Source organism: Lycium ferocissimum, chromosome 6 (genome assembly GCF_029784015.1).
Source record: "Lycium ferocissimum isolate CSIRO_LF1 chromosome 6, AGI_CSIRO_Lferr_CH_V1, whole genome shotgun sequence".
NCBI classification, from domain to species: Eukaryota; Viridiplantae; Streptophyta; class Magnoliopsida; order Solanales; family Solanaceae; genus Lycium; species Lycium ferocissimum.
In genome coordinates this window covers 50,773,414-50,797,774 of record NC_081347.1, presented here as the reverse complement: position 1 = coordinate 50,797,774, position 24,361 = coordinate 50,773,414, and positions in this window count along the sequence as shown.

The following is a 24,361-nucleotide window of genomic DNA, read 5'->3' as shown; positions in this document are numbered from 1 at the left end:
GGCTGGTCCGTACGGTCTGACACCGCACTGTTGTCAGCGCATTTGGTGGAACGGTTGGATGACGCGTGGCCTGCTTCATAACTGACTGTCCGAACCTATATTGAGTATGCTCTTTAGGCTCGGATTTACTGTGTCCGGTAACTTTCCCTCGGTGTTAAAGCAGAGTCGAATGTGTTTGTTACCCCTCGGCTTTATCTTTCACTCCGGTTCTTATCGGATACAAGTTACTCCGGTTCTTATCGGATACAAGTTAACTCGATTTTTACCGTATACAGATAGTCCCCACACTTTCAGGACCAAAGTAGTACCGAAGTGACGGGAAGTGGACAAAATTCTTTCGGTGACTTCTCTAGTAAGTTTATTCTTACCTCGAAGATAAGCGGGAACTGAAACGTCTCTTCAAGTCACGTCCTTCTGACTTCGGCCTCATGTCGCCTTCTGATTGGCCAACTTCGGTAACCGTCTCAGGGTCACGTCGCTTCAAGTCACGTCTCATTAAATTTCGGACACGTGTCCTTTCTCGATTGGCCGGCTTCGGTAACCGTCACAGAAATTCGCCTATATAAGGGAGTTACAGTCGCTTTTTCACTTTTCACTTTCATTGTTCATTCAGTTCTGCTCTTCGCTTTATTTGCTTCGGGATCTCAAAATCTTCCTCATTTTCCAGCAAATCTTCTTGAATTTCTGCTAACTCCGCTTGTTTATCTCGAAACCTTCATATCTTCATATAGCAAGTCTTCAAATCTTCATATCTTCAAACCAAACCTTCATATCTTCAAACCAAACCTTCGTATCTTCATCTTTGATCTTCATCTCTTCATATTCAATCTTTCAAACTCAAAATGCCAACGAATACCAACTCTGCCTCCTAGAACATGCCATCGGTTTCTTCTCCGAATGCCGAACCTGCTACCAATCCCGAGGGTAAAGAACCCTTTCAGCCGACGGCCAAAGACATAATACCTTCGAAGCCTAATTTTAACCACGAATTCACCGTTGAAAAAGAAGTGCAGACTTCTGACCGTGGTTACGATGTGAGACGTTAACCCTCGTCAATTAAAGAAGATCGACTTCCTCGAGTTCGGTCTGAGTGTGGCTGGGACAACTGCCCCGTACAAGTTTTTGCTCCTGGTGATGACGAATCTGTCACTGATTATAAAGAAGGGTTTCTATACGTTTACACGTATTCGTTTACTCTCAAGCTCAACCCTCCGATTGATCCGGTGATTCTTGAAATGTGCCGAATGTATAATGTGTGCCTTCGCCTTTTGGCAAACAACGTCAACAAAGATTTTACATTAGCGCACTTCATTCGGTTATATTGCCCGAGGATCTTCCGCGGGGGTGTGATAAAGGTCTCAAAATGAGGCAAAAATCTAATCATTTCTAGTGTTGATGAGGATAGGGACCGAGGCTAGCTCGAGCGTTTTGTCTGGGTTAGGACCTCGGACATTATACCGGCCGACTACATGCCTTTTACTGAAAAATGGAATGACAAATGTGAGTCTTTTAGATTTGCCTCCTTCAGTATCTTCGAGCATTTCTTCTCTTTTCTTAACTTTTCCAATATTATAGCCGAAATATGGATTCCTAATTCCATTCCGGGTTTCACCGATTAGATTGAAGCAATGATCGACCAACACTTGCACGAAGAATGGACATGGGCAGATTTGTCCCGTGACCGGTGGGTTGCGCAGAATCACGGTAACCTTTCCTTTCCTTTAATCCTTGTCATACCTTTTCCGTTCCATCTTATCTTCATTTAAACTTTCGATCCCCAGGTTTGGGCAAAGGTTCTATGGACCCACGATCCGCGCCAGCGGATGAGCCCACAATACCAGGCTCAGATTTTGACATATCGGTCGCCCTCAGTTTATTGTTGTTGCTTAAAAGAAAAGGAGAAAACCCTCGACCAAGGGCCAGAAGAAAAAGAAAAGGTCGAGGGATGATGTTCGGGGCTTGAGGGATAAACCCGAGGCTGATATTTTGATCGCAAGTGTATCAAGACCCTCCGGTTCCACAGCTATCAGGGTCGAGACAGCTTTGGTGGAGGTTCCGACCCCAATCACAAGTGGGGAAGATGAGGTTCCTTTTCCTCCAATAACCGAGTATATCCAAGCTCCGATTCCACTAAGGTCTGTTTACTTTATTGACATTACAGGTGACACTTCTCCCGAGGTGGCGCCTTTGGTAAAGAAGCCTAGAAGGGCCGACCCAACTTCAGGGGCCGAGACGGCTCCAAGGGTTGAAATGACTCGAGGGGTTGAAACAACAACGGCTACCGACCCGCCTCCAAGTATCGAACCAACTCCTGCGGCCGAGGTACCGCCAACAGCTGATGCAACCCCAATTTCTCCTCCTACTCCTCGTTTCGAGCAGGAGAACCTTGATGATATGTTTGCTAATACCCCTCCCGCTACGGCAGAAGCTTTGGGGTTGGGCCATCTCTAAATTCCTCGAGCAACGAGGATTGCTAGCTGGTCTACTGAGTCAGGTTCGAGATCTAGACTTGTAGATATTTTCCCGGCCCCGAGTGTAGAGCCGAGGAGGACAAGGTCGACCATGGTTACCGTCCCTGAGGACTGTAGCTTTTTATCCCGTCCTGTGGGGGTTGCCAGTTATCTAAGACCTCTTGTTTCATATTCAGACAAGGAGAAGATGGAAGGAGTCCCATGGCAGTGTCTCATGAACAAGGACATGCATGCAGGCAATCGGGTAAGCATTCTTTCGTACTTTTAAACCATCTGATGCATGATTCTTTATCTTCGATTGTTGATTTTTATCTTCGTTTATTTCACTTTTTGCAGAGCGTCGTGCTTGTGAATGAAGGCTTCGTCCGAGCCCAGTACCAGATAGATGACTTGTGGGCCCAGCTAGATGCTCAAGGCCGAGAGACGGAGAAGTTCAAAATTCTCTTACGAGAAAAAGAGGATCAGCTGAGCCAGGTCATTGCTGCCCCCAATCTTCAATCCGAGCTTGAGGCAGCAGAAAAGGAGAACCTTCATTTAAAGGCTGAACTTGATGATGTAGTCGAAAAGAACAAGCTCCTGGACGGGGATAACAAAAACCTCAGCCGAGAAAATGCTGATTTTGCCACCAAACTTGGTGAGTTTGAAGCTACTATTGCCAAACTAAGGAAAGGGATCGATTCTGTCAAGGCCGATGCTGTGAAAACGAAAGGGAAGTTCAGGCAGCTCGAAGCTGAGAGAGCCGCCGAGAAAGACAAGTTGAGGATAATTAAAGAAAAGGCCGAGACATGAGCCCGGATTAGTGATGGGCTCAAGGGTCAGCTCGAGGCCGTTGTTCTAGCCAATGATGCTCTTTACACAGAACTGGCATCTGTCAATAGGTTCAGATCACTCAGAGTGACATGAAGTCCAAGCTAGAGGACAAATTGAAGAAAGCTCAGGCCGACTTGGAGGAAGCTTGTAAAGATATAGAGGCCACCGAGGTTCGTTCCATGCTTTTAGTTGAACATGAACGATGGAAATCTCGGAGGATTATACTCGAGCAGGTTGAACGGGGTATGAAAGACATTCTGGCTCGCATACTCGATGCGAAGATGATTAAAGATAGGCTAGGAAATCTCTCGAGGATAGCTCGCATGATTCCGAAGAGACGATTTCTGAGAACTCGAGTTTTTCTCATTCGGATTAAAATAGGGCCTGTACGAGCCTTTTTATTTTTGTTTTTGATCTATGTAAAAATCATAAGTGTAAAGCTTCGGTTCATTATATATGAAATGTGTATTTCCTTTTTGCCAGCATTTTCTTCGATCTTTGAGTCGAATACATTTTATGATATTTGCTTTTAACGTTTGCTTCGTAAAGAGTGGCTGAGGTTCGGCCCTAAGCCTTTTAACCGTTTCTCTTAGAAAATCGAGCCAATCTTAACTCATTGGTTGGGGCTTTATTTTTTTTGATTTCATATTGACTAAGGACTTATAGATAGCTTGCCCGCGGGGCCTTTTTACGCTATGTGAATTCAAACGTCTCCGAATCACCTTGGGCATTTAAGTCGAGGTTTTTAATTATTTGACCTTCTTCCGACTGTTTGAGTTTAGTGAATTAGGCTCAGCTAACTGTAACCTTTGTGCCTTTGTCAATTTTATGACTGCAGTCCCCGGTTAAGGCTTAAAAGAGAATTGGGCTCGGTTAACTATAACCTTTGTGCCTTTGTCCATTTTATGATGACAGTCCCCAGTCGAGGGTTATATTAACAAAAGAACACATTTAATGTCACGACCCGACTAGGGCCATGACGGGTATCCGGGGCTAACCACCGAACACCGCTCATTCTGTTACTCATTCGTACACATCATGCATTCATTCATATTTCTTGTACTTGCAATCACAGAAATACTATTTCATTTGAGACATATTCACTTTATATACATAAGACCTTCGGCTATCAAAATAGTATATATATACATATGATGAGAAACTGTGAGACCATACTACCCACACTGCGTATCTACGAGCCTCTACTAGAGTACTAGACATATGGATGGGACAGGACCCCGTCATGCCCAAAACATACATAGAAATATATACCAAAAGAATAATCAATGGAACCTCCAGAAAATGGAGTGCTCTAAAATCACCTAATAGCTCCTACGAGTTTGGATCACCTCCCTGTCTACCTGTGGGCATGAACACAGCGTCCAAAGAAAACGGATGTCAATACGAACATTGTACTGAGTATGTAAGACATAAACAATAATAACACATCAATGACATGAGGAGGCATCAAATGAGGAGCAATCTGTAACTGACTGTGAATCATAAAAGAAGGAATGCATGCAGGCTTACTTTCATAATCATCATCATATCATGTATGCATAAATGTATAAGCTGCCCGACCATATAGGTACGGTCTGATAATCATTAGCATTAGCTTGCATCCAGGCCTCCCGCGTCCGGGGTACCATCTCATGCCGCCCACTAGTGGTGTATGCCCATGCCATCTGGCCATGGTGTATACGCTGCCCGCCTTAGCGGTGATTGCTCGACCATATAGGCGCGGTGTAATATCATCATCATGTACTCATCATAACTCATCATAGTGTAATTCATCATAATGCATGCATAGAAACTCAAAGACAACTATACTTTATCGGGGTGACATAAGGTCGTGAACCCCCGATTACATTATGGAGCATTCATAAACATTCTGCCTCACCTTGAAGGAATTAGCATATAAGGCGAGTGTATACAATGAACAACATGAGAGTATCATAATCGGAATTATTAGCTTATAGAAGATCACATTATAGGCTTTAGAATCTTTAGGCTTAAGCTTATCATCATCATTATCTAACTCATAGTGTATCTCTTATGTCGTATGGCTATTTCTGAACAAGGACTCTTAGTTTTTGTGAAGATAGGAAATTCTTGAAGAAGGAGGAAATTCATGCCATAAGATTCATGCCTTAGAAAGAAAGGACTAGCCTCACATACCTTTGTCGTTTAACTATTCTATTGCTTGCTCGTTCTCCTTTAATGCACACGTTCCACCTTCAAGAGAATTCGTATCGACATTAGCTAAACAATTATAAAGACGTGCTTACTAAAGCTAGAGAAAATTGGGCAGCATTTTCTTTGTTTATACGACTTCCTCCATATTCCATAGCAACTCCCAAAAATTCATAACAACAATCACAATATCATAAACAACAATCATCATTCATTTACATTATTCGCATTTCACAATTTCCCTTCAATTCTCCAAAATCATGATCATAGTTCACTATCATGTTTCTTCACATCTAATACTCATTCCATGTTCTAAATATCATTCGTAATCTACTTATAATCATAACATATCCATATTCATGATTCATTCCAAGCTATGGCTCAACAATGACACTATTGCCATATTTATGACCCATTTCCTATTTCCTTCTATAATTCAAGTGTTTCAACTTTTCAATACTTCAAACAACATGAAAAGATTATGAAACTTACCTTATATAATGGAAGAATAAGCCTTGAGTGGAGATACCCTTCTTACACCAAAACCCTATGTCACACCCTAATTTCCGTTAGGGCGTGATGGGAACCCGACCCTTATTTAGGGCCGAGCGAACCCGCGGACTCCCATAATAGTCATACCCACACTGGTTCTCAAATCATGACACAAATATACATAACAAAAATTTATCGCAGAACAATGTGCTTTTCGTTTTTCCTTGAATCAAATAAAATCTTGCAACATATGAAACTCATAACACAACGCATAATAGTATACCGGCTTACATAGCCATTTACATAACCGACATCTAATACCCACAACACTGTCTGCAAAGTCTCTAACACGGAACATGAATCCATATCATAAAGCTCAGACCCGGCAAGACTCCGGAGAAAATGGAGCTCGCCAATCCCGCTAGACATCTTCGCTAATATCTTCAACTCGTCCGGCGTGTACCCGCGGCACGAAACGCGGCCCGAAGAAAGCGGGGTCGGTACGGAATATGTACTGAGTATGTAAAGCATGAAACATAGTAAGCGGGATCATACTGAAGTAAAGAGTACGGAAAAATCATAAGACTTGCCTTTGGAAAACATTTGTCATACATATACATATATCGGTAAATAAAATCATATCATAATCGTATCATCATATTATCGTACATATATACCGTACCCGGCCCTCTAATGAGGGGCTCGGTGAGTAAAATCATATCATAGTCATGTATGCATGCAGATGTACATATATACATACCGTACCCGGCCCTTTAGTGAGGGACTCGGTGAATAACGTACCCAGCCCCGCTAGCAAGGGACTCGGTATGCCATCCTGGCCGTCATCTCCATCTCATCACATCATCATATTATATATATATATGTAGCGTACCCGGCCCTCTAGTGAGGGACTCGGTGAACAATGCAGAGAAGTTGCACGAATGCGTACCCGGCCCGGGACTCGGTGAAAGACGTATTAAGCTTGCACGAGCAGAGTAGTGAGAAAACCATATGCAATGCAAAACATACAACATCTTACAGAGACTCGAAGGCGTAACACAGATAACAGATCTCATAGCGGACATTTAATAATAACCAGAGCATAAATCTTTCGGATGTCGAGATGTTTCATTTCAGAATAATCTTTCCGGAGCATTTGCAAATTCCAAAGTAGATCATCAGACTCAAACAAATATACCTAACAATTATTCTGTAGAAATTAGAAGGGTAGCTAAAAACTTTTCTTAGTTTTCATTTATTTCCAAAGTAGTTCAAACGGAATAATAGGAAAAATTCGAACAAAGTGGGCCCACCTCGGTCAATTGAGGTGGCGTATGTGAATTACACATGTCAAACTTCATAACGTCATTTATGAGTACCTTAAGGTAATCGGATTTTCATTTGCACACGCTTTAGAGTTTAAAACAATTTTTCTAAATATTCACACCATAAACCATTCAATTCTTTTGAATGAAAAAGGGGCGTTTCTAGACGTAGATTCCGAAGAGTAGAGTTGCCCCCAAAGTTCAAATTCGAGCCTAGTACATCTAAGACATGCCAAGAGAAGAAATGGAAGAGCTTTACATACCTTATTCGTCCTTTACACTCGTCCAGCTTCAAGTCCCGTTTCGTCCAAAATCTACATTTGGTCATATTTATCAAATATTAATCATAAGGTTTTAAGGATTCGATCTTAACCAATTCTTGGCTACAAAAATTTGGGCGGCATCTCCCCTATACATACAACATCCCCGAGATTTTTAACTCGGCCAATCAACAACAACCAAGCCAACAACCATACTAACAATATCTATAAGTGATTCAAAATGCATCCAAACATTAATAATTCCTTTCTACACAATCCGGCGACATTCACATATATTCAATTCGGTTACATATATCCAAACTAATATCAATGATCGCATACTCAAATAACAATCCAAAACCTTTCAAACATGATTCAAGAACGTTTCAAGCAATCCATATAATATTCAAAATAACTCCAACAATGTACTACTCCACCCGAAACTGTCTAACTTGGCAAGAACAACACAATGCATTCTTTTCTTCCAAATTCATCAATGACACCAATAATCCATGCATTTACAACATTATTTCCATAGTTTCAAGCAACTATTTTAAGATCATATTAACCTTCAAATCAGCCCACACATTCATAACCTTTACTTGAATCAATAAGACTCCATTTTACGTCCTAGAATTCATGACGACGACAACTAAAGTACTAAATGAAATTTGTTCATTCCTTAACATACAAAACCATCCATTTTCGGCTAACACCTCCACACATGAGTTCCATGATTTTTATCCATTTCCACACACTTCAATTACATACAAACATGCTAAATACAATGACTTCACCATTCCTATACAACACCACACTCACACGGCCACAACACACTACACACGGCCACAACACAATACTCCATATTTTTATGAGTTTCACTTGTTTCTACATATCACAACATGCATAAACATCTATAAAACATATAAAGAAGCTTAATCCTCACCTTGTTTCCACCTAGTTCTTCACACGGCTAGCCTTCTCTATGGCAACAACGAGCGGTTTTCTTGCTCCAACAACTCTTCCACGTTAACGAGGGCCTTCCAATTGATATGAAAGCTAGAAGAACAAAAATTTTTTTGATCATTCCTATGGGGCTGGTTCGGCCAGCCCCTTCTTGGTTGTTTTTCTCCTTCCATTTTTCTCTTCATTCCTCTTGAAATTTCTAGAGTAAGAAGTGATGAAAATGATGAACTTAGTCATCCAATTTCCCATATATTAACTTCCATGTGGCCATGGCCCACATGGCAAAATTTTCATGAATTTTTTGTTTTCCAAACTCACATTTTGGCCCCAAATTTTCATTAAATGTTTAACTTTCCATAATTCATTTTTGGTCCCATGCTTCATGAAATATGAATTTCCATAATTCCACTTTTAACCCCAAATCTTCCTTAATATTTCCATCCCATAAAATCATAAGTGACTCATGCCTTAACACAAAGTCGGAAAAGTAGCCTTGTTCTTAACTCGTCGCAACCACTTAAAATATTCCGACGTACCAAAATGCGAGGTATAACACCCTAGTTCACTTCTCTTGGAATTTCTGGGCTTAGATGACTTTAATGTGTTTCACACTCTTGATTCTTGTTGGTTTGATGAAGTTGATCATTAATTTCCTTTGTGTTCTTGTGGATGAAGTATGTGGAACCTTCTAGAGGTCTTGAGAGATGAAGAAATGTGGGAAAATGATATTAACGAAGTGAGATCACATTTATATAATCAGAACTTACTTAGCTCGTTGGGACTTCCACGGACACTTATACGGTCCGTGGAACATTTCACGGCCCATATAAGTGGTCGTGGTTCACCAGCGGCAGACATCATCTCTGCTAGGTGTTATACGGACCCTTATACAGACCGTATAATGTTATACGGACCGTATAAGTCGGTCGTGTAACTCCTTCTCCCAGAAATGTTCTCCGTCGTTCGTTTGGTCTCCAATCCTTGTGGAACCTTCTTAACACTTGTTTGACACCTTATTACCAATCTAAGGGACGTTATAACTCTTCTCCAAAATGTCATTAGAACGTCATTAACTCGATACTCGTAATTCTTGTCCGACACACAACATATGACTTGCTTTCCCTAACAACTTTCTTCTCTTACCTCGAATGTCTTAGAAATCTTAATTAGGACCATTAAAGGCTATTTCTTACTTATCAAAACATCGTATTCGCCATGCCCTTCGTTAGTCTATTCACTGTACGCTAACGGGAAATTTCCAAGATGTAACATTCTTTCCCCCTTTGGAACATTCGTCCTCGAATGTTAAGTCATCGGGGATTCTATAAAAATTTCGCCAGAGTCTCCCCTGTAATATGGCACTACCATCCCATCAGAACAACCCATAATAACATTGCCTCATAGGGCCACAACACAATAACAATATAAGTTGGTCACACATGACCCATATGCATAAAAGAAAACATACATACCTCATAATCTCGATGTCTCATCATAGATCTCTTCTGGAGGCTGAAATAAGTGCGGATATGTGGATTTCATCTTCTCTTCTGCTTCCCAAGTCATCTCTTCTCGATTGTCATTTCGCCACAAGACTTTAACTGAGGCCACTTCCTTGTTCCGAAGTCTTCGTACTTGCCTGTCTAATATGGCAATGGGCACTTCTTCATAAACTAGCTTCTCTGTCACCTGTACATCATTTATTGGAACAATCCTCGTAGGATCTCCAACACACTTGTGGAGCATCGAGACATGGAAAACTGGATGGTCTAATTCAAGTTTTGAAGGCAAATCCAATTCATAAGCTACTTGACCCACCTTGCGAATAATCTTATAGGGTCCAATGTATCGAGGACTCAATTTCCCTTTCTTGCCAAATCTCATCACACCTTTCATTGGCGAAACCTTCAAAAATATCCAATCATCAACTTGAAATTCTAAGCCTCGCCGGCGGTTATCCGCATAAGATTTTTACCGCGACTTTGAATGTCAACAACCGATCTCGGATCACCCGACTTTTTCTCTTGCTTGTTGAATCAACTCGGGCCTATTGGCGTACTTCTCCTATTTCAAACCATCTAGTGGAACCGCACTTCCTTCCATATAAAACTTAAAGTAACCGTTTTGGATCTTCGGAATGGTAAGTTATTGTTGTGTAAACACAATTAGGGGTAAGTGGTCATCTCAACTACCACCGAAATCTAGAACACATGATCTTCGCATATCCTCCAAAGTCCGAATAGTACGTTCACCACCGAGATGCTTTTTCGATAAAATGCCGGTGTCCGAGCTTTACTTGAGTACCCAAACCTTGAAAGATTTCGAACTTGGCAGTAAATTGTGCTCCTGTTCGTACGTAAGATAATGGATATCGGAATACCATGAAGTCACACAATCTCCTTGAGATACAACCTTGCGAGAATCTCTCTTGAGTATGTGGTAAATTTGGAAGAAAACATATACACGTTTTCGTTAATCTATCACAATTACCCATATAGAATCATACTTGCCTACGGAACGAGGTAATCCCACAATAAAATCCATATTGATTACTTCCCATTTCCAAGTAGGAATTTCCATGGCCAATAATCCTCCCGGCCTTTTGATGTTCGATCTTTACTTGCAGGCAATTTGGACATTGAGCTACAAATTCTGCTATGTCTCTTTTCATGCCATCCCACCAATACATCATCTCGAGATCATGATACATATTTGTCGTTCCTGGATGAATGGAATACCGAGAATAATGATCTTCTTCTAGGGATTCGACGATGCAGTTACGCAACATTCGAGACACATGCCTCGCCTCGGTATACAAGAATTCCATCCGTAGAAATTTCAAATGGAGACTTCTCCTTTTTATGAAATGTGTCTCTATAATGGCTCAATTTAGGATCTTCATATTGCCGCTCTCTTATTTCCATGTTCAAGGACTAAACTGTGGGGTTATTAATACTAACTCCTGCTCCATGAAATCAATTAAACGTACTCTAAGATTAGCTAGTTGGTGAAGCTCATGAACCAATTCTTTCTTCTCCGAAGGTACTTCACATAGGCTGCCCATTGATCGGCGGCTAAGCGCATCAGCTACTACATTTGCCTTTCCGGGGTGGTATAAGATATTCACATCATAATCTTTCAGTAATTCTAACCACAGAGCCTTTGTTCATTCAACTCCTTTTGTTGGAAAATGCATTGGAGACTCTTGTGATCTGTATAGATATCAACATGCATACCATACAAGTAATGTCTCCACAATTTTAATGCATGAATAGCCGCAACTAATTCGAGATCATGAGTTGGGTAGTTCTTTTCATGTTTCCGCAGCTGTCTTGAAGCATAAGCAATAACTCTACCGTGATGCATCAATACGCATCCCAACCCAACACCAGAAGCATCACAATACATAACATAACCATCTTAGGTCTTGAGGGGAGTGTGTCAAGAATGGGCGAGGTCAATGTCCTTCAACTCTTGGAAGCTACGCTCACAAGCATCATTCCACCGAAATTTAGTCGACGTTTCCGAGTTAATTTCATTAATGGGCCGAAATAGATGAAAAGCCCTCTACGAACCTTCTATAATAACCTGCGATCAAACTACGGACTTCTAGAGGCGTTGTGGCCTTGGCCAAGTCTTCGTACTTCAATTTTCGAGTGTCAACTCTAATGCCATCATCTGAAATAACATGACCCAAGAATATCACAGAATTTAGCCAAAACTCGCATTTTGAAAATTTTGCATACAATTCTCGAGTTCGAAGAATTTCAAGAACAATACGCAAATGGTCTGCATGTTCGATTAAATGCAGAGTACACCAGAATATCATCGATGAATACTATTACGAATAGATCCAAGAGAGGCCTGAATACATTATTCATCAGATTCATGAACACTGCCGGAGCATTGGTTAGCCCAAATGACATAACCCGAAATTCATAATGGCCATATCTCGTTCTGAAGGCTGTCTTGGGGATATCTTCTTCCCTAACTCTCACTTGATGAGAACCTGACCTCAAGTCTATTTTGGAAAATCACTTGGCGCCCTGTAATTGATTAAATAAATCATCAATTCTTGGAAGAGGATATTTGTTCTTTATCGTCACCTTATTCAACTGCCTGTAATCGATGCACATTCATAGGGAGCCATCTTTCTTTCTTACAAATAGGACAGGTGCTCCCCACGGTGATGAACTGGGTCTAATAAACCCCTTCTCAAGCAAATCTTTCAACTGTGCCTTTATCTCTTTCAACACCGCACCATTCGATAAGGAGGAATAGAAATAGGCTTGGTATCCAGCAACACATCAATAGCGAAATCAATTTCTCTTTCCGGAGGAAGACCTGGAAGTTCATCTGGAAATACATCCGAAAATTCATTCACTACCGGAACAGATTAGAAAGTTGGCGACTTTGCTTCGGTGTCATGAACTCGGACTAAGTGATAAATATAGCCCTTAGCTATCATCTTTCTTGCCTTAAGGTAGGAAATAAACCACACTCTTGGAGACGTATTACCCTTCCACAAGCACGGCTCTCCCGAAAATTAAAATCGAACTACTTTCATTCGGCAATCAACATTAGCTTTGTCACACCCCGACTTTACTAGGGTGTGATGGGCACCCGACCCCACGTTTGGAGCCGAGCGAACCCGCTGACTCTCATTACATATCAAATCTTCCAAAAATTCTTACGTCAACAAGTAATAGAAAACGTAGATAAGCCTCCAGATTTTTTATTTTTTATTTTTTGAAACATAAAACAACAGGACGCGTTGGCTGATGAAGCCGCTGTCCGAACTGACATACTACACTCATGACTCTGTCTGCAAAGTCTCTAACTTCAATCCAGAGATCCTAGCATATAAGCTCTGACTCGGCAGCACTCCAAGAACAAGTGGGGCCTGCCAACTCCGCCGGGAACGTCTTCTATCCGGCTTCGTCCATCCGGGTGTACTGCGCGGCATGAACGCACCCCAGAAGAGAGGGGTCGACGAGCATTGTACCGAGTATGTAAGGCATGGAAAGTAACATAGTAAGAGTGGTAGAGCATGTCATGTGAGAGAGAATATCCGTACATATGAGACATATCGTGTAAAATCAGAACTCGTACATATGGAACATATCATGTGAAGCTGTAATCTGTACATATGGAAGATATCATGTATAGAGGAGTAATCTGTACATGTGAGTGCCTCTTAAGGCGGAATCATGCATGCTTACTGTTCCTTTGATACACATACATAACCCGTCTGAATCACATAACATCATTAGCCCGCGTCCGGGCCTCCCGCGTCCGGGGTAACCATCTCATGCCGCCCACTAGTGGTGATCGTGCCCGGCCCTCTAGGCTCGGTGTAAACTTAGCAGCCCGCCTTAGCGGTGACATGCCCGGCCATCTAGGCACGGTGTAACTGTCACAACTTAAGCATGCATAAGAGCCCAATCAAAAGCTATAACTTTATCGGAGTGACGTAAGGTCGGTAACCTCCGATTATATTATGGAATGGGAATAAGCATCCACCGATGTGAGATTTGCCTGAACCAATGTGGGATTCGCCTAAACCAATGTGGGATTCGCCTAAGACAAGCCTTACGCTCATCCCCCACTTTGGGACTCAGCGTTCTTACTGAGGTTTGCCCCACCACTGGGTTTGCCCCACCATTGGGTTTGCCCCACCGCCGGCTTTATGACGCCTCACCTTGAAGGAACAATTATAAGGCGAGACTATCAACGAAGGACAACATCACCGAAAAACATAGGACAGATCATAAAGCATCGTTCCATATACTTTGGAACCTTTAAAATAGTCATTATCCAAGAAATAGCTTAACATTTCATATCGTCATATTCATAGTAAGAACATATCCTTGGCATACTCGTCATAGACACTTTCTCATATCGGGCATCATCATTGTCGTTATATAATCGTATTCGTCGTTTTAGTCATAAAAGCTTTCAAAATCATGAACTTGGTTTTTAGAAAAAAAAAATGAATATTTTGAAAAACATTTATAAACTTTTAGGAAAGAAAACCATGCCTTAAAACCATTACTTCTAACTTTTGAAAATGAGAACGCTATGGAAGCATTTAACACATCTCACGTACGAATCATGCCATAAAAAGAAAGGGCGTAGCCTTAACATACCGCGCCGCGCCTTACTAGCTACGTTTATTCGTCCGAACTTGTTAGTCTACATTCAATAAAATCAGCACTATCGTTAGATTCATCGACATGTACTTGTCGTAACCTTTCAAGTTCATTCACTTATGGTCCGCCGGAATTTCTAAGCATCTCCCCTATAAATATACCGTCCCCGAGAGTCTATCTCGGCCAATTTTTAATCAACAACAATCCGGGAATTCAACCCGGCCAAACTATCAACAATACCAACAAGTATTCTAGCAACACTTCAATAACCAATTCAATCCAATCCAATTTAATTCAATTCAATTCAATTCAATTCACATAATCTTCCAACAACTCAATCAACCTACTACTTTATCCGAAACCTTCAACTTCAACAACAACCATGTATTTCATGATCATTCGTATGCATTAACTTCGACAACAACCTTCATTACACGTTACATGATCCATATCGACAACAACTAGAATATCAAATTACATCAATTTACACTAACTTACCAAAACACCTATTTCGACCATAATCACTCCTTACATGTCTTCATGCATTTTCATCCATCTCTATACAATATAACAACAACATAACAATCAAAATGCTAAATAGAATTGTTTCATTTTCTCCTACATCATACAAGGACCACACGACCACCACACTTTATACATACTTCCATGCATTTTTACTCATTTCTTAGCATTTCAATAACAACCAACATGCTACATACACTACATGCACATTTCCATGAATTCTCATCTTTTCATACATTACAACAACAAACAACGTTCTACATAGAATCAATCCATTCTTCCCTTGCAAGACAACACAACACACATATATTCGGCCATTACCACACACCACACGGCCACACTTCAATATCATTGATTTCATGTTTTTCCTTCATTTTTCCGTACCATAACATGTACCAAGCATCCATAATACATAAAGGAAGATTAGTTCTTACCTTTTTCCTTCAACTTTCCACTTGACTAGGGTTATGAATTTGTGCAAATGAGTGATGTTCTTGTTCCAACAACCCTTCCATGTTGTAGAGGACCTTCCAATTGCTTGGAATGCTAGGGAAAAATAATTTTTCTCCTTCACTCTCTTTAGGCCATGTTTGGCCGAATCCTCCTTCTTTCTTTCTTTTTTTTTTTTTTTTTCTTTATTTCTTTCTCTCCAAGTCTTTCTCTCATTAAAATGATGACCACTTGCATATATATATAGTGTTTGAAAGCATGTGAGGGGCACATGCCCCCCCTTTTTTTTATTTTTTTATTTTTATAGACTTTTCTTTTCTTTTTCTTTTTCTTTTTCTCTTTCTTTTCTTTTCTAGAATTTTCTTTCTTTTTCTTGAACTTTTTCTAAAATAAAAGATGACTTATTTTGGTCATCATTTTTCATTCTTTTTCTTCACATGGCCAATATGGCCCCTTTTTGGAACTTTCTTGAATTCTTATGAAATGACCATTTTACCCCTAGCCTTTTTAAACATTTTCATGAACTATTTTGCGAATTTTCCTTTTTCGCCCTCAACCTTTCTCAATATTCCATATCAACAATATTCCTAAATAATATTAATAACCCACTTGCGCATTAAAATAGTTTTGGAAAACGATCTTACCTTCCACATTCCACGACTTCTTCGAAATGTCCGAGCGCACGAAATACGGGCTATAACATCCTCCCCCCCTTTAGAACATTCGTCCTCGAATGTTCAACTGACCTTATGGGTGTCATAATACTACGGGAGGGTTCCGTTTATAGCTGTTCCTTCCTTTATGCCCGTTTCTTATCCTTTGCCTCGTTTTCCTTATAATCGAACTCCTTGACCTTTTCATGAGTCCTTGTTCGATATCATGGGTTTTCTAATTTACTGGACCAACGCATTACCCTTGTCTTTCTAAGAGACCATCTCTTTTCTGTTACTGTTCATCACCACACCTTAACGGAAACCATGTTTGGGTACGCAATCTTTACTTAACGATCCAATGCGGCTGTAGGCTATTCCTTTATCCTCAGGTCTATCTCTTAGTATACTCATTGTTATTTCGCTTCTACTTTTCTCCCAAGTATTCTTGCGACACACCGACATATTTTTGTACTCTGATTCCAAGCTAATAGATTTCCTTTTCTGGTACTTGATAGTGTTGCGATTCCTTTTTAGGTCTAATATAATATGGTCTCCCCCCCTTTGGGGCTCCTTATATGCTAACCGCCTTCGAGTACCTTCTTTCTCTTGCTATTTCTTCATATGGGTCCTAAAGCTCGTGAACTATTCCTTTCTAACACATAGATCTCGCCCTTTCCTAGGTCATCCTCTCAGAACAGTTCTTCCATGCCTGAGGCAACCATACTAGTATGGCCATACATTTATTCCTTCATATATCTTTCAAGGCCAAAGTCTTATTACATCGTCGCTAAGCTTAATCACTCTTTTTCTTACTTCACATTCCCCTATCTTAGTCACTATTCCTTCCGCCTTACTTATCAAAATCGGTCTTCAAACCTCGTACACACTCCTTTCCTGTTTCCTTTTATCACTTTCTATTCCTTTTCACATGTCTACTTTGAGTCCTTACCCAAACAATCTCGCGCTTTGTCGATAGCTTCTCTCGAGGTTTCCCTCACTAAGCTTTCTTACTTTTCACTTTTCCCGACCTGTTGATCTCCTTGCCTTCCATGAACTCACTCTCTTTCCTTTGCAACTATCTCCACACTAGACTCTCAAGTCTTAAGCTTGTGGTAGAACAATAGCAACTTACCTTGTAGCACCTGTACCCTTTATTATTTATTGTCACTCGAACTTCGGTATCCTTTTACTGATTAGCGCCTTCCTTACCGTAGCGCCGGTTGCTGGGACTCCCTTGTCCACCGATACAATCATATGGAATATCTACACACTCATATGTATATATATATATATATGTGCATTATTCACTAACCCACAAAATACTTTCAAACATTGTTCAAGCCTATCCAACTTTCCCGAGCTATGATGCACTTTTTGTCTCTTCACCATTCTAGCCTACCTTGTCTTACGTGACCCCGTATGGTTCCCAACCATTCTGTATACTTTAATTTCCCCTTAGGTCACTTTTAACTTCTCATTTGTCTCTTGTATCTCAATTTGTAGAACTTTTTGTTTATTTCCCAGGGGGTCACCCATCCTGAAATTGCTCCCACCTGAGCACGCTTAACCCCGGAACTTTGGTGGAATTCGGTGCCTTAACACTGATATATTCGCGTCCACTTTCTCATATGACCTTTATAACATGATCTAAAATCAGCCGAAGCCTTACAGCTTCCGAAACATTTTCGTAATACGTCCTTTCTTTTACATTTACCGTTTTACCCTTTTCTCTTCTCAATATTCACTTTCCGCCTGGTGTATATCTATTTTCCTATCTGGCTCCCAGCTTCACGTAACAGAACAAATATATCCATCCAGTCTTACCTCTTTTGACTTCCATATCATCCCTCGCCTTTTTTTTTTCCGCCGATAATGGGCGCCTGCGAAAATCAACGATTAGCATAAGGAATCTTATTTCCTATGACTTGGCTCTATCGCACGATCTAATGACAGAAAGAAGGTCAACCATTCCTAGATGCCCCGCAGCCTCCTGTTTATAAATGTGGCCGGCTTCACACCCATAAACAGGACTCTACCGGACACGACTTTGCAGACATCCCTTAGACCGACCTGCTCTGATACCACTTTGTCACACCCCGACTTTACTAGGGTGTGATGGGCACCCGACCCCACGTTTGGAGCCGAGCGAACCCGCTGACTCTCGTTACATATCAAATCTTCCAAAAATTCTTACGTCAACAAGTAATAGAAAACGTAGATAAGCCTCATTTTTTTTTTTTTTTTTTGAAACATAAAACAACAGGACGCGTTGGGCGATGAAGCCGCTGTCCGAACTGACATACTACACTCATGACTCTGTCTGCAAAGTCTCTAACTTCAATCCAGAGATCCTAGCATATAAGCTCGACTCGAAGAAGCACTCCAAGAACAAGTGGGGCCCGCCAACTCCGCCGGAACGTCTTCTATCCCGGCTTCTCGTCCATCCGGGTGTACACGCGCGGCATGAACGCCCCCCGAAGAAGAGGGTCGCACGAGCATTGTACCGAGTATGTAAGGCATGGAAAGTAACATAGTAAGAGTGGTAGAGCATGTCATGTGAGAGAGAATATCCTGTACATATGAGACATATCAGGTAAAACTGTAACCTGTACATATGGAACATATCATGTGAAGCTGTAATCTGTACATATGGAAGATATCATGTATAGAGGAGTAATCTGTACATGTGAGTGCCTCTTAAGGCGGAATCATGCATGCTTACTGTTCCTTTGATATACATACATAACCCGTCTGAATCACATAACATCATTAGCCCGCGTCCGGGGTAACCATCTCATGCCGCCCACTAGTGGTGATCGTGCCCGGCCCTCTAGGCTCGGTGTAAACTTAGCAGCCCGCCTTAGCGGTGACATGCCCGGCCATCTAGGCACGGTGTAACTGTCACAACTTAAGCATGCATAAGAGCCCAATCAAAAGCTATAACTTTATCGGAGTGACGTAAGGTCGGTAACCTCCGATTATATTATGGAATGGGAATAAGCATCCACCGATGTGGGATTTGCCTGAACCAATGTGGGATTCGCCTAAACCAATGTGGGATTCGCCTAAGACAAGCCTTACGCTCATCCCCCACTTTGGGACTCAGCGTTCTTACTGAGGTTTGCCCCACCACTGGGTTTGCCCCACCATTGGGTTTGCCCCACCACCGGCTTTATGACACCTCACCTTGAAGGAACAATTATAAGGCGAGACTATCAACGAAGGACAACATCACCGAAAAACATAGGACAAAGATCATAAAGCATCGTTCCATATACTTTGGAACCTTTAAAATAGTCATTATCCAAGAAATAGCTTAACATTTCATATCGTCATATTCATAGTAAGAACATATCCTTGGCATACTCGTCATAGACACTTTCTCATATCGGGCATCATCATTGTCGTTATATAATCGTATTCGTCGTTTTAGTCATAAAAGCTTTCAAAATCATGAACTTGGTTTTTAGAAAAAAAAATGAATATTTTGAAAAACATTTATAAACTTTTAGGAAAGAAAACCATGCCTTAAAACCATTACTTCTAACTTTTGAAAATGAGAACGCTATGGAAGCATTTAACACATCTCACGTACGAATCATGCCATAAAAAGAAAGGGCGTAGCCTTAACATACCGCGCCGCGCCTTACTAGCTACGTTTATTCATCCGAACTTGTTAGTCTACATTCAATAAAATCAGCACTATCGTTAGATTCATCGACATGTACTTGTCGTAACCTTTCAAGTTCATTCACTTATGGTCCGCCGGAATTTGGCAAAGATCTCCCCTATAAATATACCGTCCCCGAGAGTCTATCTCGGCCAATTTTTAATCAACAACAATCCGGGAATTCAACCCGGCCAAACTATCAACAATACCAACAAGTATTCTAGCAACACTTCAATAACCAATTCAATCCAATCCAATTCAATTCAATTCAATTCAATTCAATTCACATAATCTTCCAACAACTCAATCAACCTACTACTTTATCCGAAACCTTCAACTTCAACAACAACCATGTATTTCATGATCATTCGTATGCATTAACTTCGACAACAACCTTCATTACACGTTACATGATCCATATCGACAACAACTAGAATATCAAATTACATCAATTTACACTAACTTACCAAAACACCTATTTCGACCATAATCACTCCTTACATGTCTTCATGCATTTTCATCCATCTCTATACAATATAACAACAACATAACAATCAAAATGCTAAATAGAATTGTTTCATTTTCTCCTACATCATACAAGGACCACACGACCACCACACTTTATACATACTTCCATGCATTTTTACTCATTTCTTAGCATTTCAATAACAACCAACATGCTACATACACTACATGCACATTTCCATGAATTCTCATCTTTTCATACATTACAACAACAAACAACGTTCTACATAGAATCAATCCATTCTTCCCTTGCAAGACAACACAACACACATATATTCGGCCATTACCACACACCACACGGCCACACTTCAATATCATTGATTTCATGTTTTTCCTTCATTTTTCCGTACCATAACATGTACCAAGCATCCATAATACATAAAGGAAGATTAGTTCTTACCTTTTTCCTTCAACTTTCCACTTGACTAGGGTTATGAATTTGTGCAAATGAGTGATGTTCTTGTTCCAACAACCCTTCCATGTTGTAGAGGACCTTCCAATTGCTTGGAATGCTAGGGAAAAATAATTTTTCTCCTTCACTCTCTTTAGGCCATGTTTGGCCGAATCCTCCTTCTTTCTTTCTCTTTTTTTTTTTTTTCTTTATTTCTTTCTCTCCAAGTCTTTCTCTCATTAAAATGATGACCACTTGCATATATATATATATATATAGTGTTTGCAAGCATGTGAGGGGCACATGCCCCCCCCCCCCTTTTTTCTTTTTTTTTTTCTATACTTTTCTTTTCTTTTTCTTTTTCTCTTTCTTTTCTTTTCTAGAATTTTCTTTCTTTTTCTTGAACTTTTTCTAAAATAAAAGATGACTTATTTTGGTCATCATTTTTCATTCTTTTTCTTCACATGGCCAATATGGCCCTTTTTGGAACTTTCTTGAATTCTTATGAAATGACCATTTTACCCCTAGCCTTTTTAAACATTTTCATGAACTATTTTGCGAATTTTCCTTTTTCGCCCTCAACCTTTCTCAATATTCCATATCAACAATATTCCTAAATAATATTAATAACCCACTTGCGCATTAAAATAGTTTTGGAAAACGATCTTACCTTCCACATCCCATGACTTCTTCGAAATGTCCGAGCGCACGAAATCTTTAGTTTGGCGGTCACATATCACAATCACACAATTTTTATACACTTGTCTAGCCATCACGGGATCACCAACCGGAGTAGATACCTTAAAAGGTTTAATTGGCTCGGGTTTCACCCTAATACGACCAGCAACATAGGGAGTAATATAAGACAAGGTAGAATCGGGATCTATCAATACATATACATCATGGGAAAATACGGACAATGTACCTGTAATCACATCTAGGGAGGACTCGAGATCCTATCGTCCGGCTAAAGCATACATGCGGGGCTGAGTGGCACCTAAAGTAGATGCTCCCCCTCGGCCTCTATCTCGGCCTGCTGAAATCTGGGGAGTCTGCCCTACCGGGCGTACTGAAGAAGAACCAACCACTGATCCTGTGGGCTGAACCCCAACTCTACCGCTCATTGACGGGCAATCTCTCATCATGTGCCCAACCTGGCTACAGGTATAGCAAGCATCCGAACCCCGGCGACACGTCCCGTAATGTAATCTACCGCACCGATCGCATCGTGGTGCGGGGGTCTCCTCGACTATAATCTCCCCCAACCGAGAACACGGGGGCCTTCGAACTCGGCCTTGTCCTAAACGGAAGGAGCGATCAAATCTCCTACTCGCAATCGGGGGGAGGCGCACTAGTCACCGACCGGCCCGAGTGTCTAGAATATGCACACGCTCGATCCCACTCTATAATCACCGCTCGTGCCCATAGATCCGGCCCTCTTGCTCTGCCCTCTATCAATATCACGATCACCCCTTTGCGGATGTTGCTGTCCTTCTAAATTATGGGCACGGGCTTGAATACAAAAAAAATCCATCCCATCTTGCAACGAAGCCGTCAAACAATCCTTGAACAAATGTGGCCCTAAGCCACTCACAAATCTATGCACCCGATCTCCCATGTCGATCACCATAGTCGGAGCATACCTAACCAAAGAATTAAATTGAAGGCTATACTCCCGGGCACTCATATTTCCTTACTTCAAATTTAAAAATCTATCCGCTCTAGCTCAGCGGACCTCGGGTGGCAAATAATGGCGAATGAAAGCATCTACGAATTCTTGCCAAATGGGAGGAGACGCATTCTCTTTTCTCGATGCTATCCAATTGTTATACCATAATACCGCCACATCTCAGAGTCTATAAGATGTCAACTTCACGGATTCTATTTCGGAGGCATGAATGATCTTCAATGTCCTCAACATCTCATCAATAAAGTCTTACGGGTCTTCATCCAACTTTGACCCAAAGAACTCCGGAGGATTTAAACTCATAAAATCACGGGCTCTGGTGCTAGCTAATCGATCACTTGGGCCCGCATTCTGCCGCTGTGCTTGGGCGGCAACTAACTGTGTCAATAAATGAATAGCTTCAGTCACTTGTTGACCCAAAGTAGTCGGTGGAGGGACTGGAGGCATAGGAGCTGGAGTTAAAGCCCCTTCTTGCTCTTGTGTAATAGGTGGGGTAGAAGAAGCATTAAATGGAGCCTCATTATATGATTCACCCTCATCCACATTCATGGGCGGCTCTCTTTCTGCCCGTCTTTTCATCGTAGTCTTGCCCTTCGGGGAGGCTTTAGCTTTTCCCTTTGGCGGCATTTTGAAATCATAGCACACTATTAGAGAGGATAAAATCTTATACACGGCTCTATCGCATGATCTCATAAGAAGAAAGATGGTTATTTTTCCTAAATGCCCTATAGCCTCTTGTTTATTAGCGTGGTGCGCAACACACCATAAACAAGACTCTACTAGACACGGCTCGTAGACACTTCCCAGGACTGAACTGCTCTGATACCACTTTTGTCACGACTCGACTAGGTCCATGACGGGTATCCGGGGCTAACCACCGAACACCGCTTATTCTGTTACTCATTCGTACACATCATGCATTCATTCATAATTCTTGTACTTGCAATCATAGAAATACTATTTCATTTGAGACATATTCACTTTATATACATAAGCCCTTCGGCTATCAAAATAGTATATATATACATATGATGAGAAACTGTGAGACCATACTACCCACACTGCGTATCTACGAGCCTCTACTAGAGTACTAGACATATGGACGGGACAGGACCCCATCATGCCCAAAACATACATATGCATATATACCAAAAGAATAACCAATGGCACCTCTAAAAAATGGAGTGCTCTCAAATCAGCTAATAGCTCCTATGAGTCTGGATCACCTCCCTGTCTACCTGTGGGCATGAACACAGCATCCAAAGAAAACGGACGTCGCATACGAACATTGTACTGAGTATGTAAGGCATAAACAATAATAACACATCAATGAAATGAGAAGGCATCAAATGAGGAGCAATCTGTAACTGACTATGAATCATAAAAGAAGTAATGCATGCTGGCTTACTTTCATAATCATCATCATATCATGTATGCATAAATGTATAAATTGCCCGACCATATAGGTACGTGTGTGATAATCATTAGCATTAGCTCGCGTTCGTGCCTCCCGCGTCCGGGTACCATCTCATGCCGCCCACTAGTGGTGTCTGCCCATGCCATCTGGCCATGGTGTATACGCTGCCCGCCTTAGCGGTGACTGCCCGGCCATATAGGCGTGATGTAATATCATCATCATGTATTTATCATAACTCATCATAGTGTAATCATCATAATGCATGCATGGAAACTCAAAGACAACTATACTTTATCGGGGTGACATATGGTCGTGAACCCCCGATTACATTATGGAGCATTCATAAACATTCTGCCTCACCTTGAAGGAATTAGCAT